Here is a 13,994-nt window from a genome sequence, read left to right on the forward strand (position 1 = left end):
AGGGCCAAGGGACCTGTGTGCCCTATCCAGTTCTAATTTATGAGCTGGAACTGAAGGGATCAAGGATTTGATAATATCTTGAACTGCTGTTTGTACATCAAAAATTGATTCTGGTAGTCCTCTGATCCGAAATTTATCCCTTCTCGATCGGTTCTCAAGGTCATCGATCAAAGTCTGAGCAGTGTCAAGCTGTTCTTGCATAAACTGCAAATGGTCAGTATTCTGAGTTGTCCTGGAGATAGTGACATCTAGCTTGTGTTCTATATGTTCAATTCTTTTTCCCAGGGACTGGAAATCTGCCCTTATTTCCCCTGTAATTCTGAAAGGAATTATTTGGGAGTGTGGGCCCCACCCCAGACTCGCCAAGAGCAAGAAGGCAAGTGGACTATTGCGGTACATATAAGGTGGGTATAACCATAAAGTACAAATTAATTAATAGTATATTCTTATCTATATCTACAGATGTATGATCCTGATGAAGCGGTAATATCCGCAAAACATGTTGAAATGCTACATGTCATCTGAGAACACAAAATTCTTTTAATATATACGTGTTTGTTATTCATTTGTTACTTTTGTATAAATAAACATTCTGTTTTTACTAATAATTTGTACTTTATGGTTATACCCACCTTATATGTACCGCAATAGTCCACTTGCCTTCTTGCTCTTGGCGAGTCTGGGGTGGGGCCCACACTGCCAAATAATTCCTTTCAATCTATTTGGATGATGGTACATTTATACCGATACACCTAAAAATTACTTTTGGAAGGCCATACTGTTTCTATATCTCCCCTGTAATTCTGTCAGCATTTTGGGTTAGTCCTTTGTCTAGCAATTCAGAGATTCTAGCAAATAATTCAGTCACATTAAAAGTTACCTCAGGAGACTGTACTGTTTGTTCAGTTATAGAGTCAGGGCAAATTGGGTTAGCATCCAGTGAGTGCATTTCCATAAGTCCCACAGAACGTTCTATCAAAGATACTGCAGTTTCAGGAGATGACATGTTAAGAGAAGGAACTAAGTCTGATAATTGTGGAACATATGAGAGAGTCGCAGGGTTAACAATTTGCCTGCCTGCTGTGGATACCTCAGCTCCTGACTGAACTGTTATCTGAGGTGCTCCCGCCATTTTCGCTTTTCAAAGGTCTCTGAGATAAGATGCAGGGCTTTTTCTTCTAATCTTATCAATATAGAAAGGTGCCCTGGGGTCTCCTCAACCTGTTCCCGTTATTTTGGGAACTCCTGGAAGCTGTTACCTGCCTTTTATTTTCACTGTATGGCTGGCTCTGTGCGGAGCTCCAGTCCTACACTGCCATCCTCAGAGCCTCCGCGCATGCGCCTTCCTTGTGGTTAGTATTTTGAATTTAATTCGCTGTGAGATTGGGAGCCAGTGTAGGGATTGGAGGAGAGGGTTGGCAGACACTGAGCGGTTGGTAAGGTCGATAAATCTGGCAGCAGCATTCATGACAGACTGAAGAAGTGATAGCCTATGGAGAGGCAGGCCAATGAGCAGGGAGTTGCAATAGTCAAGGTGAGAGATAACAAGGTAGTGAATGAGGAGCTTGGTGATTTAATTTGTTAAAAAGGGGTGAATTTTAGAGATATTATGAAGGTGAATTCTACAAACTTTTGACAAGGATTGGATTTAAGGCTGAAAGGACAAGTCAGAGTCTAGGATTACACCTATGACCCTGGCGTGAGGAGAGGGACTGATGGTTGCATTGTTGATTTTGATGGAAAAGTCATGCAGGGGGGCACGGGGGGGGTATTAATAGCTCGGTTTTAGAGAGATTTAGTTTAAGGAAGTGGTGTGACATCCATGCTGATATGTCAGTTAGTAGGTTAGTAATGCGAGAGGAGACTGAAGGAGTGAGGTGAGGAGCAGACAGATTTGGGTGTCATTGGCGTATAAGTGGTATTGGATGCCGTGGGCGATTATCAAGTGACCAAGGAAGGAGGTGTAGATAGAGAAGAGAAGGGGTCCAAGAACAGAGCCTTGGGGGACCCCCACAGAAAGGGGCAATGGAGAGGAGGAGACAGGGTTGTATGTAACACTGAAGGAGCGCTGTGATAGAGCAGAATCTTGGAGGCCAAGGGAATGTAGTTTATTGAGAAGGAGTGGGTGGTCAACAGTATCAAAGGCCGCAGAGAGGTCAAGTAGTAGGAGTATGGAGTAGCGGCTGTTGGTTTTAGCAGTTAGTAAATCGTTAGTGAGTCTTAGTAAGGCAGTTTCCATGGAGTGCTGCGAGCGAAAGCCAGACTGTAAGGGGTCAAGAGGTTATTTTTACTGAGGTAGGAGCTAAGACGTTTGTAGACTAAATGTTCTAGAAGTTTAGAGCAATGAGATCGGTCTTAAGTTGTTCAGGTTGGTGGGGCCCAGTGAGGGCTTTTTAAGTATGGGAGTGATCTGCGCATGTTTTAGAGGGGATGAGAAGGTGTCACTAGAGAGGAAGAGATTGAAGATGTGAGTGAGGGAGCATAGGATAGAAGAAGAGGGTGACCGTAGTAGTTGTGAGGGAACCAGATCGAAGGGATCCTTTACGTAGTTACTATACCATGTAACTATGTAAAGGGGACAATTGGTTAGGTGGGCATCTGAGAAAAGTTTTGTAACTTCTTCAGTAGTAGCCAGTTCAAAAGAGGAGACATAACATGACAAGAGTTACATCACAAAATGTGTAAAATTTCAAGGGGTGCAGGGGCGGACTGACCACTGAGCCACTCGGGCACTGCCCGAGGGCCCTGGGCCACTAGGGGGCCCCATCAGGGTTGCCAGCCTCAGTAAAACTAGGGACGGTATGTATAAATCTGTGTTTTTTTTACATCTGTCTGTGTGTACTGTATGTACATGTATGTGTATACTGTGTGATTGTATACTGTGTGTGTGTATACTGTGTGGTCCCATAATCTCTGATTGCCTGGGGGCCCCATAATGTCCTATTGCCCGGGGGTCCCATGAGTTATCAGTCTGCCCCTGAAGGGGTGTGAATACTTTTTCAAGGCACTGTATTTACCAGACCTGAGCTATTTTAGACTGGATCCATTTCATGGACCCAAAAGTATTCTATTGCATTCTCCAATGTAAATGGACTGTTCCACTACAGTAAATTATTGAACCTGGACATCAAGAGTATTTTTGTTTTAATGTAATCTCTTCTCCTCAATTAACTATTACTTTAGGAATTCCATGGCTGTCATTTTATAATTCCACTTTTGATTGGCTGTCCAGGAATCGTACTGTTTCTTCTGAGCATTGCCAGTTACATTACCTTAAAAAAGGACATCTCATCTGCTTTTATTAGAGTAGCATTCTCTATTCTTGAAAAATTGTCTCCTCATTATTGAGACTCTAACCGCTTGCCGACCACCCGCCGCAGTTGTACTGCCGCAACATGGCTCGGCTGCGCGAACCGCTGTCATGTTACGTCGCTTCTAGCTTTGGCCACTAGGGGCGTGCACGCTTCCCCTGCTCGCCCATGGAGCCAATGAAGTGCCCGGCGGTCATGATCACCGCCGTGCTCCCGCGATTGCTCGGTGTACACGGAGAACCGGGATCTGTGTGTGTAAACACACAGATCCCGGTTCTCTGAGGGGAGAACAGACAGATCGTCTGTTCATACAGAGTATGAACAGCAATCTTTCATCTCCCCCCCACAGCCCCCTCCCCCTTCAGTTAGAACACACAATAGGGAACACATTAACCCCTTGATCGCCCCTTAGTAGTTAACCCTTTCACCTCCAGTGACAGTTTTACAGTAATCAATGCATTTTTATACCACTGATCGCTGTAAAAATTCCAATGGTCCCAAAAATGTGTCAAAATTGTCTGACGTGTCTGCCATAATGTCGCAGTCGCCGCCATTACTAGTAAAAAAAATTAATAATAAAAATGCCATAAAAATATCCCCTATTTTGTAGACGCTATAACTTTTGCGCAAACCAATCAATATACGCTTATTGCGATTTTTTTACCAAAAATATGTAGAAGAACACATATCGGCCTAAACTGAGGAAAAAACATTTTTTTTATATATTTCTGGGGGAAATTTATTATAGCAAAAAGTAAAAAATTTTTTATTTTTTTTCAAAATTGCCGCTCTTTTTTTGTTTATAGCGCAAAAAATAAAAACCGCAGAGGTGATCAAATACCACCAAAAGAAAGCACTATTTGTGGGAAAAAAGGACGTCAATTGTCTTTGGGTGCAACGGTGCACGATCGCGCAATTGTCAGTTAAAGCGACGCAGTGCCGAATCGCAAAAAGTGCTCTGGTCAGGAAGAGGGTAACATCTTCCGGGGCTGAAGCGGTTAAAGCAGTAGTAAAGGTTGGAATTTTTTTCTAAAATAATAAAAATGTTATACTTACCTGCTCTGCGCAATGGTATTGTACAGAGTGGCACTGAACCTCATCTGCTGTTGTCCCCCGCCGGCACTCTCAGCTCCTCCTTTTCTCTGCCATCATAGCAAATGCGGGCTTTGCTTCTGAGCCAGGCTGTGCGCATCCATAGAGCAGTTTGGCTCTGCTCCCCACTCCTGCCACATATGATTCGACTGATAGCAGCAGGAGCCAATGTAGGTATTTCTACCGCTTCTATGTATGACAGCTTCCCGCTGTCACTAATCCACAGGGACAACTATTGTCACAGGGAATCTCTGCTCCTTGTAAGCAAAGGGGCAGGGGTTAGCAATGACAACACTGGCCATAAATTACAGGAATAAATAATTACCCATTTACAGTAATATACAGTACATTAACCTCCCTAGCGGTAATCCCGAGTGTGGGTTGGGGTTAATTTTCAGTACCAAAGGCCACACTCGGAATTACACCACAGTATCCAGGTACAGGTACTTACCTTGTCCCTAGGATCCTGCGATGTCCTCCCACTGTATCCTTCGGCCAGATCCTCCGCCCGATGTATCACTGTTCCAGGCTCCGTTCCATTCAAGCGTCACGACACATGGGGGCGGAGCCCGGCGGCAAATCCAAAAACGTATAAAAAACATAACACACACAATACATTGTAATCTGTAGACTTCATTACTGTATCAAATCATTTCTCCTCAGCTTTGTCCCTAGTGCTTTGTCCGGTGCCCTGCCTGCACTTTTACCATTTTTTCTGCCATTCTTTCTGCCTGGAAACTTGAAAATGTCCATGGCATCCAAAAAGTGTCCCTCTATGTAAAAAGCAGTTTTAGACCAGCTAGAAAATAATGATAGCGAATTAGAATCACTTGCTGAATGGAGCGATAGTGATTCGCGGGGAAATCCATCATCAGACACTGAAAGTGATGACAGCGACGATTCTGCGACTGAATTCAGTGATGTGCGAACTTTGTTTTCTCTTGACTGTGGTACGGATCACGCAGCACTGAGCTCAGTCGCAGAATCGTCATTTTCAGTGTCTGACTACAAATTTCTACGAATCACTATCGCTCAATTTTGCAAGTGATTCTAATTCACTATTGCGGATTTCTAGCTGGTCTAAAACCACTTTTGACATAGAAGGACGTGTTCTATTGTCCTGATTGTGATGTTGGACTTTGTGCAGTCCCATGTTTCAAAATGTTTCATAACCAGGATGTTTACTAAACCAATATGCAGTGTCTAGTATTACAGTGTTTTTGATTTGATTACATTATTGAATAAAATGTATTATTATTATTTTTTATTATAAATATTTATAGTTATTTAATATATTATAGTTTATGATTTTGTGTTTCAAATTTTATCATACCCAGGATGTCTACTAGACTCTTGTTTAGACAGATTTAAGTGTGTTATTCCTAAGAATTACAGGCCTACAATATAAAACAACAAATTTCCATGCAAAACAATGTAGCTCTGTGACATTAAAAAATCAGACATAATCATACCACCAGGGAGGTTAATATACATGAAGAGCTAACAATTTCACTAGTGCATATAATCTTGTTCACATTCGAATTGGAGATAAGCGGAAGACTGCATTTAGAACAAGATATGGGTATTGTGAATCCTAAGTAATGCCTTTAGTATTGAACCTGTTACCTTCAAACATTTCAAAAAATGGTTTTCAGGGTCTTGTTAGACCAATTTTATTGACTTATGTAGCGGTACCCTTGTGAGGGCTCCTGAGTATAGTAGTCCACCTGTCTAGCCAGACACACGATTTCCAGTCACTCTTATGCCCCGTACACACGGTCGGACTTTGATCAGACATTCCGACAACAAAATCCTAGGATTTTTTTCTGACGGATGTTGGCTCAAACTTGTCTTGCATACACACGGTCACACAAAGTTGTCGGAAAATCCGATCGTTCTGAACGCGGTGACGTAAAACACGTACGTCTGGACTATAAACGGGGCAGTGGCCAATAGCTTTCATCTCTTTATTTTTTCTGAGCATGCGTGGCACTTTGTCCGTCAGATTTGTGTACACACGATCGGAATTTCCGACAACGGATTTTGTTGTCAGAAAATTTTATATCCTGCTCTCAAACTTTGTGTGTCGGAAAATCCGATGGAAAATGTGTGATGGAGCCTACACATGGTCGGAATTTCCGACAACAAGGTCCTATCACACATTCTCCATCGGAAAATCCGACCGTGTGTATGGGGCATTAGACAGAAAACAGTCCATGCACTTTAAATTATGTTTTTATTGAGGGGAATTAACTAGGATAGGGTAAAGGTGTATGGGATGCCCAATTGATTGAAGAAAATTTACATGGGACATGACTATATACACTCTATGTATATACACTCCAGTCTTCACTCCAGCACAACACATGATTGCAGACTATTACTCCTTAACACCTCCAGCACTTCACTTGCTTGTATTTCCAGAACCAGCTTGCACTGATTTGTAGGCCGTAAATGACTCAACCAGGCCCAAAGTGGATGCCCTTTTGCAGACAGAGACCGCGGGCTCCTTTAGTGTAGCAACAAAAATAAGGTAATTCTTTAGTGCTAGTTGTCCACGTGGCTACTGAGCCCAGCACCACATCTTCAGGCCCTGCCAGCCCTCCCAGCTGCCTCTCTCCACTGCCCATGTTTCCACAGTTCTCTCTCTTGGTTCTTCACCCATCTCAGACATAAATCTCCAAGTCCTCTCAGGCGTGCCTCCACAGTCCTCTCTTCTGGTTCTACACCCATCTCAGACTGCTCTCTATCAGTCCTCTCAGGCATGTCTCCCCAGTCCAATCAACTGTGCTTCACTCAACAGCCCTCCTGGCTGCAACCTGTTGTTCCTCCTTGGAGACTTGCCTTGCAGTGCTCTCTTCCACTATCCTCTCTCCTCCTCCTGTGCCTCCTGTCCAGGACACTTCCACATTTTCTTGGAGGGCCCCGTTCGCACCCGAGCCCAGGCCCAAGTTCACCCCCCCTGACTGGGGAGCTCCCTCCAAGGCCACCTACAGCCTAGCACTCCATCTCCAACGTCCACCCAAACCACTCCTCCCCCCGCTGGGCTGACCATGGGTATTTAAGGAGCCCTTCCCCCTGCCAATCCAAGTCGGGGATTGGTCAGGGCTTCTTAGAACACCCCAAGTGGCTCCACCTCCCTTCCAGCCTCTCTTTCCAGAAAATACTCGAACATTCTAGAAAGAAGTAGGAGGTCCCAGTGATGTCACCTGTGAGTCACCCAGCACTACCCTGAGCCATTCCCAGCCCAGATCAGAACAAACAGGCCTGGCAGCGAGGCCTCCCTAAATTTACCTACTCTGCCAACAACCTATATACATACTCTAGCAACCTAGAGGGTGCTACACTTACTTTGATGACACACTCATCTTTGCAAAAAATCTACAGGAGCACCAGGACCATGTTTAAATGATTCTAGAACAGATAGGCAACATCAACTGTACATTTAACTTGAGACACGTGGATTCCAGTAAGATTTTAAGCTTGGATTGGCTTATCCCCCAAAGTACAAAGTTTTCTGGGATTTGCAAATTTTTATGAGAAATTAATTAAAAGTGTTTCAAGAATTGTGGCACCTATTACTCAATGGTCCACTGAGGTGGAAATTGCCTTCTTGCAATTGAAAACTTTATTCACAAGTACACCCGTTCTGGCTCAGAAGTTGAATGCAGCCACTCGATCAGTTCTTTTTTTAGAGAATTGTTGAGTTTTTTTTTATTGTACCCATGTGCATATTCCTCACATCAGATGACACCCACAGAGCGGAAATGTGACATAGGAAACAAAGCACTTTTAGCAATAAAAGAGGCTTTTACTGAATGGCGACATCTTTTGCAAGGTGTATAAAGGATTTAATTCTGCACTCGGTTATTCAACGAATGTAAATATGTAGTCATGTGATAATTTCTTTGCCCATTTACCAAGTGCATACTCTTGTTATGCAGTGTTTGTTTGCCCTTTTCCAATATGGCTGCTGTGCTCTCTCTCACCAAGGATGAGGTCATCAAGAAGAGCAGAGGTTTTGTAGGTAAGTAGGTGGAGAAGGAGAAGAGTGAATTCCTGCTAAGAGAGAAAAGACTGTGTAACTGCTGCAGCTTCACTTCACTGAGACATACATAGAGACTGTTAATGATTTCATGTTCCTGTTTGGAAAATACCTTATGTTGGATGGTTGACTGAATGTTATTTCTTCAATACATGGACTTTCAAATACAAAGTTGTGTGGATTACTGTCGATTAGGGATGAGCCGAACACCCCCCCTGTTCGGTTCGCACCAGAACATGCGAACAGACAAAAAATTTGTTCGAACACGCGAACACCATTAAAGTCTATGGGACACGAACATGAATAATCAAAAGTGCTAATTTTAAAGGCTTATATGCAAGTTATTGTCATAAAAAGTGTTTGGGGACCTGGGTCCTGCCCCAGGGGACATGGATCAATGCAAAAAAAGTTTTAAAAACGGCCATTTTTTCGGGAGCAGTGATTTTAATAATGCTTAAAGTGAAACAATAAAAGTGTAATATCCCTTTAAATTTCGTACCTGGGGGGTGTCTATAGTATGCCTGTAAAGGGGCGCATGTTTCCCGTATTTAGAACAGTCTGACAGCAAAATTACATTTCAAAGGAAAAAAAGTCATTTAAAACTACTCGCGGCTAGTAATGCATTGCCGGTCCGACAATACACATAGAAGTCCATTGATAAAAGCGGCATGGGAATTCCCCACAGGGGAACCCCGAACCAAAATTAAAAAAAAAAAATGACGTGGGGGTCCCCCTAAATTCCATACCAGGCCCTTCAGGTCTGGTATGAATTTTAAGGGGAACCCCGCGCCAAAATAAAAAAAAAAAAAGGAGTGGGGTCCCCCCAAAAATCCATACCAGACCCTTATCCGAGCACGCAACCTGGCAGGCCGCAGGAAAAGAGGGGGGACGAGAGAGCGCCCCCCCCGAACCGTACCAGGCCACATGCCCTCAACATTGGGAGGGTGCTTTGGGGTAGCCCCCCAAAACACCTTGTCCCCATGTTGATGAGGACAAGGGCCTCATCCCCACAACCCTGGCCGGTGGTTGTGGGGGTCTGCGGGCAGGGGGCTTATGGGAATCTGGAAGCCCCCTTTAACAAGGGGACCCCCAGATCCCAGCCCTCCCCCCGTGTGAAATGGTAAGGGGGTACGGAAGTACCCCTACCATTTCACTAAAAAACTGTCAAAAATGTTAAAAATGACAAGAGACAGTTTTTGACAATTCCTTTATTTAAATGCTTCTTCTTTCTTCTATCTTCCTTCGATTTCTTCCTCCATCTTCTTCTTCTTCTGGTTCTTCTGGCTCTTCTGGTTCTTCCTCCGGTGTTCTCGTCCAGCATCTCCTCTGCAGCGTCGGCGTCTTCTTCCCTTCTTCTCCTCGGGCCGCTCTGCATCCATGATGGCATGGAGGGAGGCTCCTGCTCTTCTCTTCATCTTCTTCTCTTCTTCATCTTCTTCTCCGGGCCGCTCCACATCCATGGTGGCATGGAGGGAGGCTCCCGCTCTGTGTGACGCTTCTCCTCTTCTGACGGTTCTTAAATAACGGGGGCGGGGTCACCCGGTGACCCCGCCCCCCTCTGACGCATGGTGACTTGACGGGACTTCCCTGTGGCATTCCCCGTGACCCCTTTATTTAAGAACCGTCAGAAGAGGAGAAGCGTCACACAGCGGGAGCCTCCCTCCATGCCATCATGGATGCGGAGCGGCCCGAGGAGAAGAAGGGAAGAAGACACCGACGCCGCGGAGGAGATGCTGGATGAGAACACCGGAGGAAGAACCAGAGGAGCCAGAAGAACCAGAATAACCAGAAGAAGAAGAAGATGGAGGAAGAAACCGAAGGAAGATAGAAGATAGAAGAAAGAAGAAAGAAGAAGCATTTAAATAAAGGAATTGTCAAAAACTGTCTCTTGTCATTTTTAACATTTTTGACAGTTTTTTAGTGAAATGGTAGGGGTACTTTTGTACCCCCTTACCATTTCACACAGGGGGGAGGGCCGGGATCTGGGGGTCCCCTTGTTAAAGGGGGCTTCCAGATTCCGATAAGCCCCACGTCCGCAGACCCCCACAACCACCGGCCAGGGTTGTGGGGATGAGGCCTTTGTCCTCATCAACATGGGGACAAGGTGTTTTGGGGGCTACCCCAAAGCACCCTCCCAATGTTGAGGGGATGTGGCCTGGTACGGTTCAGGAGGGGGGCCGCTCTTGTCCCCCCTCTTTTCCTGCAGCCTGCCAGGTTGCGTGCTCGGATAAGGGTCTGGTATGGATTTTTGGGGGACCCCACGACGTTTTTTTTTAATTTTGGCGTGGGGTTCCCCTTAAAATTCATACCAGACCTGAAGGGCCTGGTATGGAATTTAGGGGGACCCCCACGTCATTTTTTTTTTTTTTTATTTTGGTTCGGGGTTCCCCTGTGGGGAATTCCCATGCCGTTTTTATCAATGAACTTCTATGTGTATTGTCGGACCGGCAATGCATTAATAGCCGCGAGTAGTTTTAAATGACTTTTTTCCTTTGAAATGTCATTTTGCTGTCAGACTGTTCTAAACACGGGAAACATGCGCCCCTTTACAGGCATACTATAGACACCCCCCAGGTACGAAATTTAAAGGGATATTACACTTTTATTGTTTAACTTTAAGCAATATTAAAATCACTGCTCCCGAAAAAACGGCAGTTTTTAAAACTTTTTTTTGCATTGATCCATGTCCCCTGGGGCAGGACCCAGGTCCCCAAACGCTTTTTATGACAATACCATGAATATAAGCCTTTAAAATTAGCACTTTTGATTTCTCCCATAGACTTTTAAAGGGTTCTCCGCGGCATTCGAATTTGCCACGAACACCCCAAATTGTTCGCTGTTCGGTGAACTTGTGAACAGCCAATGTTCGAGTCGAACATGAGTTCGACTCGAACTCGAAGCTCATCCCTACTGTCGATGTGGAGATATATTTCTCAATTGGGATTTCACTTGTTATTCACAAGCCCCAATTGAGTGGAGGCACTGCGCTTGTTACAGATCCTGTCCTGATCACACAGATTATGAAGACTCTGCTCCTAAATACTATACAGGTGACGCCATCATACCTCAGTAGCTGCAGAGAGAGAAAAGAATAGCGCTACAAATATATGACCCAACAGCTGCACTCATATGTATGTACACACCATAAAACAAACAAAATAAGCAAATTGTTGCGCTGTCATTATTGTGATAATGAAAATCAATATGCAAATAAAACAGATATTTAAGAACAATAAAAGTCCATTCATGTGATCCACATAACTTGTTAGTATGGATTCATGATCTGGAGGAGGCTCCTAGTCATAGGCGTCCGCAGCCTATTGCATCAGGGTGTTCACCCCAAAGCTCAAACACACATGCTTGTGTATATATATTTATTGTCAAAAGTATTGGGACGTCTGCATTTACAAGCACATGAACTTTAATGGCATCCCAGTCTTAGTCCTTAGGGTTCAATATTGAGTTGGCCCATCCTTTGCAGCTATAACAGCTTCAACTCTTCTGGGAAGGCTGTCCACAAGGTTTAGGAGTGTGTCTATGGAAATGTTTGAACATTCTTCCAGAAGCACATTTGTGAGGTCAGGCACTGATGTTGGACGAGAAGCCCTGGCTCGTGGTCTGCACTCTAAATCATTCCAAAGGTGTTCTATCAGATTGAGGTCAGGACTCTGTTCAGGTCAGTCAAGTTCCTCCACCCCAAACTCGCTCATCCATGTCTTTATGGACCTTTCTTTGTGCACTGGTCCAAATCATTTGGTGGAGGGGGGATTACGGTTTGGGGTTGTTTTTCATGAGTTGGGCTTGGCCCCTTAGTTCCAGTGAAGGCAACTCTTAAGGCGTCAGCATACCAAGACATTTTGGACAATTTCATGCTCCCAACTATGTGGGAACAGTTTGGGGATGACCCCTTCCTGTTCCAACATGACTGCGCACCAGTGCACAAAGCAAGGTCCATAAAGACATGGACTTAGCAAGGGTTGGTGGAAAATTTACTTCAAGTGCAAAAAATCACATTATAATAGTAACTAAAACATATAAAATTCAGTGTAACAATCTAAAAAATAAAAATTCAAAAAAGTGCTATAATGATGTGAACCTCCCAACTAAAAAGTTGTTTGCACTTGAAGTTAATCTGTATAGCCAATATCTATAGGAGGGGTTTCCACCATCCCTGCTAAGTTTCATTTTATACAGTATGCCTTATTTTCAGTTTGATGTGTATTATATGTGAAGTTGCGTATCAGAGACCGGTATTGGCGTAATATTGAAACCTATTGAGATTTCCATACATTAGAGGATTCCACCATTATTGGTAAGTTACTGATCAGTAAGTTAGCGCTGCACTTTTTTTTTGTGGTATGGGAACACATAACAGTGCTTAGCGGCAAGCCTTTTACTTACACTTTTTTTTTACCTCCAGTAGTTTATTGTAAATAGTAGTGTGGTGATTACCTATTATACTAAAGATCGGCATGTGGAATTAATAAACATCAACAGTATGCAGCTGTGCCCAACCAGGCCGGCCCCCCATGGACAATGTGCCTGGCTGCTGAGTTCATCTCCCCATCCCTGCACTGACAGGCAGCAATGATTGGCACTGATAGGCAGCACTGATGGGCCCTGATTGGCACTGATAGGTGGCACTGATTGGCAGCACTAATATGCTGCACTAATTGGCAGCATTTAGTGTCACTGATTGGCAGCACTGATAGTCCACATTGATGGGCACTGATAGGTGGCACTCATGGGCTTTGATTGGCAGCACTGATGGGCACTGATAGGTGGCACTGATGGGCACTGAGTGGAACTGATTGGAAGCACTGGCACTGGTAGGTGGCACTGATTGGAAGCACTGATTGGCAGCACTGGCACTGACAGGTGGCACTGATTGGCACTGACAGGTGACACTAATTGACACTGACAGGTGGCACTAATTGACACACTGACAGGTGGCACTGATTGGCACTGGCAGGTGGAACTGATTGGCACTGGCAGGTGGCACTAATGGGCACTGACAGAGCAGAGGGAGTTTCACACTGAGCTGATAATGATGCTTGCCAGAGCTGCTCAGTGTGTGAAACTGTCATGTAATGTAACTGCATGCACAGAGAGACCAGATGTCAAAATTCAGCGGTGATGTCAGGGTGGGCGGGACCCAGCAGCTATCAAACACCAGCCAATGACTGGGCTGCTTAAGAAAGGGGGCGGGGCCGCATACACGTAGTGGCCGCTAAGACCCCATCCTATTGGCTGGTGTTTGATAGCTGCTCACTCATTGAATGCAGCCTTTCACAGAACTCCCACAGGCAGATCTCGGGAGACAGCTGGCACGGGTGATTAAGGTGTGCCCAGGCACACTCGGCACACACTGTGCTCACACCTATGGTGATAATTGAAGTGAAAAAGAAGATCCAAAACACCAAAAAGTCCTTGTGAAAGAAAATAGTGATGTCCTTTCAAATCAACTGCAGGTGTTCAACCTCATGCTCCCCAGGAGGTAATTAAAGTAAAGGTATCCTCTTACCAGATATTATGACCTTTCAAGA

This window comes from Aquarana catesbeiana, linkage group LG12 (assembly GCF_042186555.1).
Source record: "Aquarana catesbeiana isolate 2022-GZ linkage group LG12, ASM4218655v1, whole genome shotgun sequence".
Classification (NCBI taxonomy): Eukaryota; Metazoa; Chordata; class Amphibia; order Anura; family Ranidae; genus Aquarana; species Aquarana catesbeiana.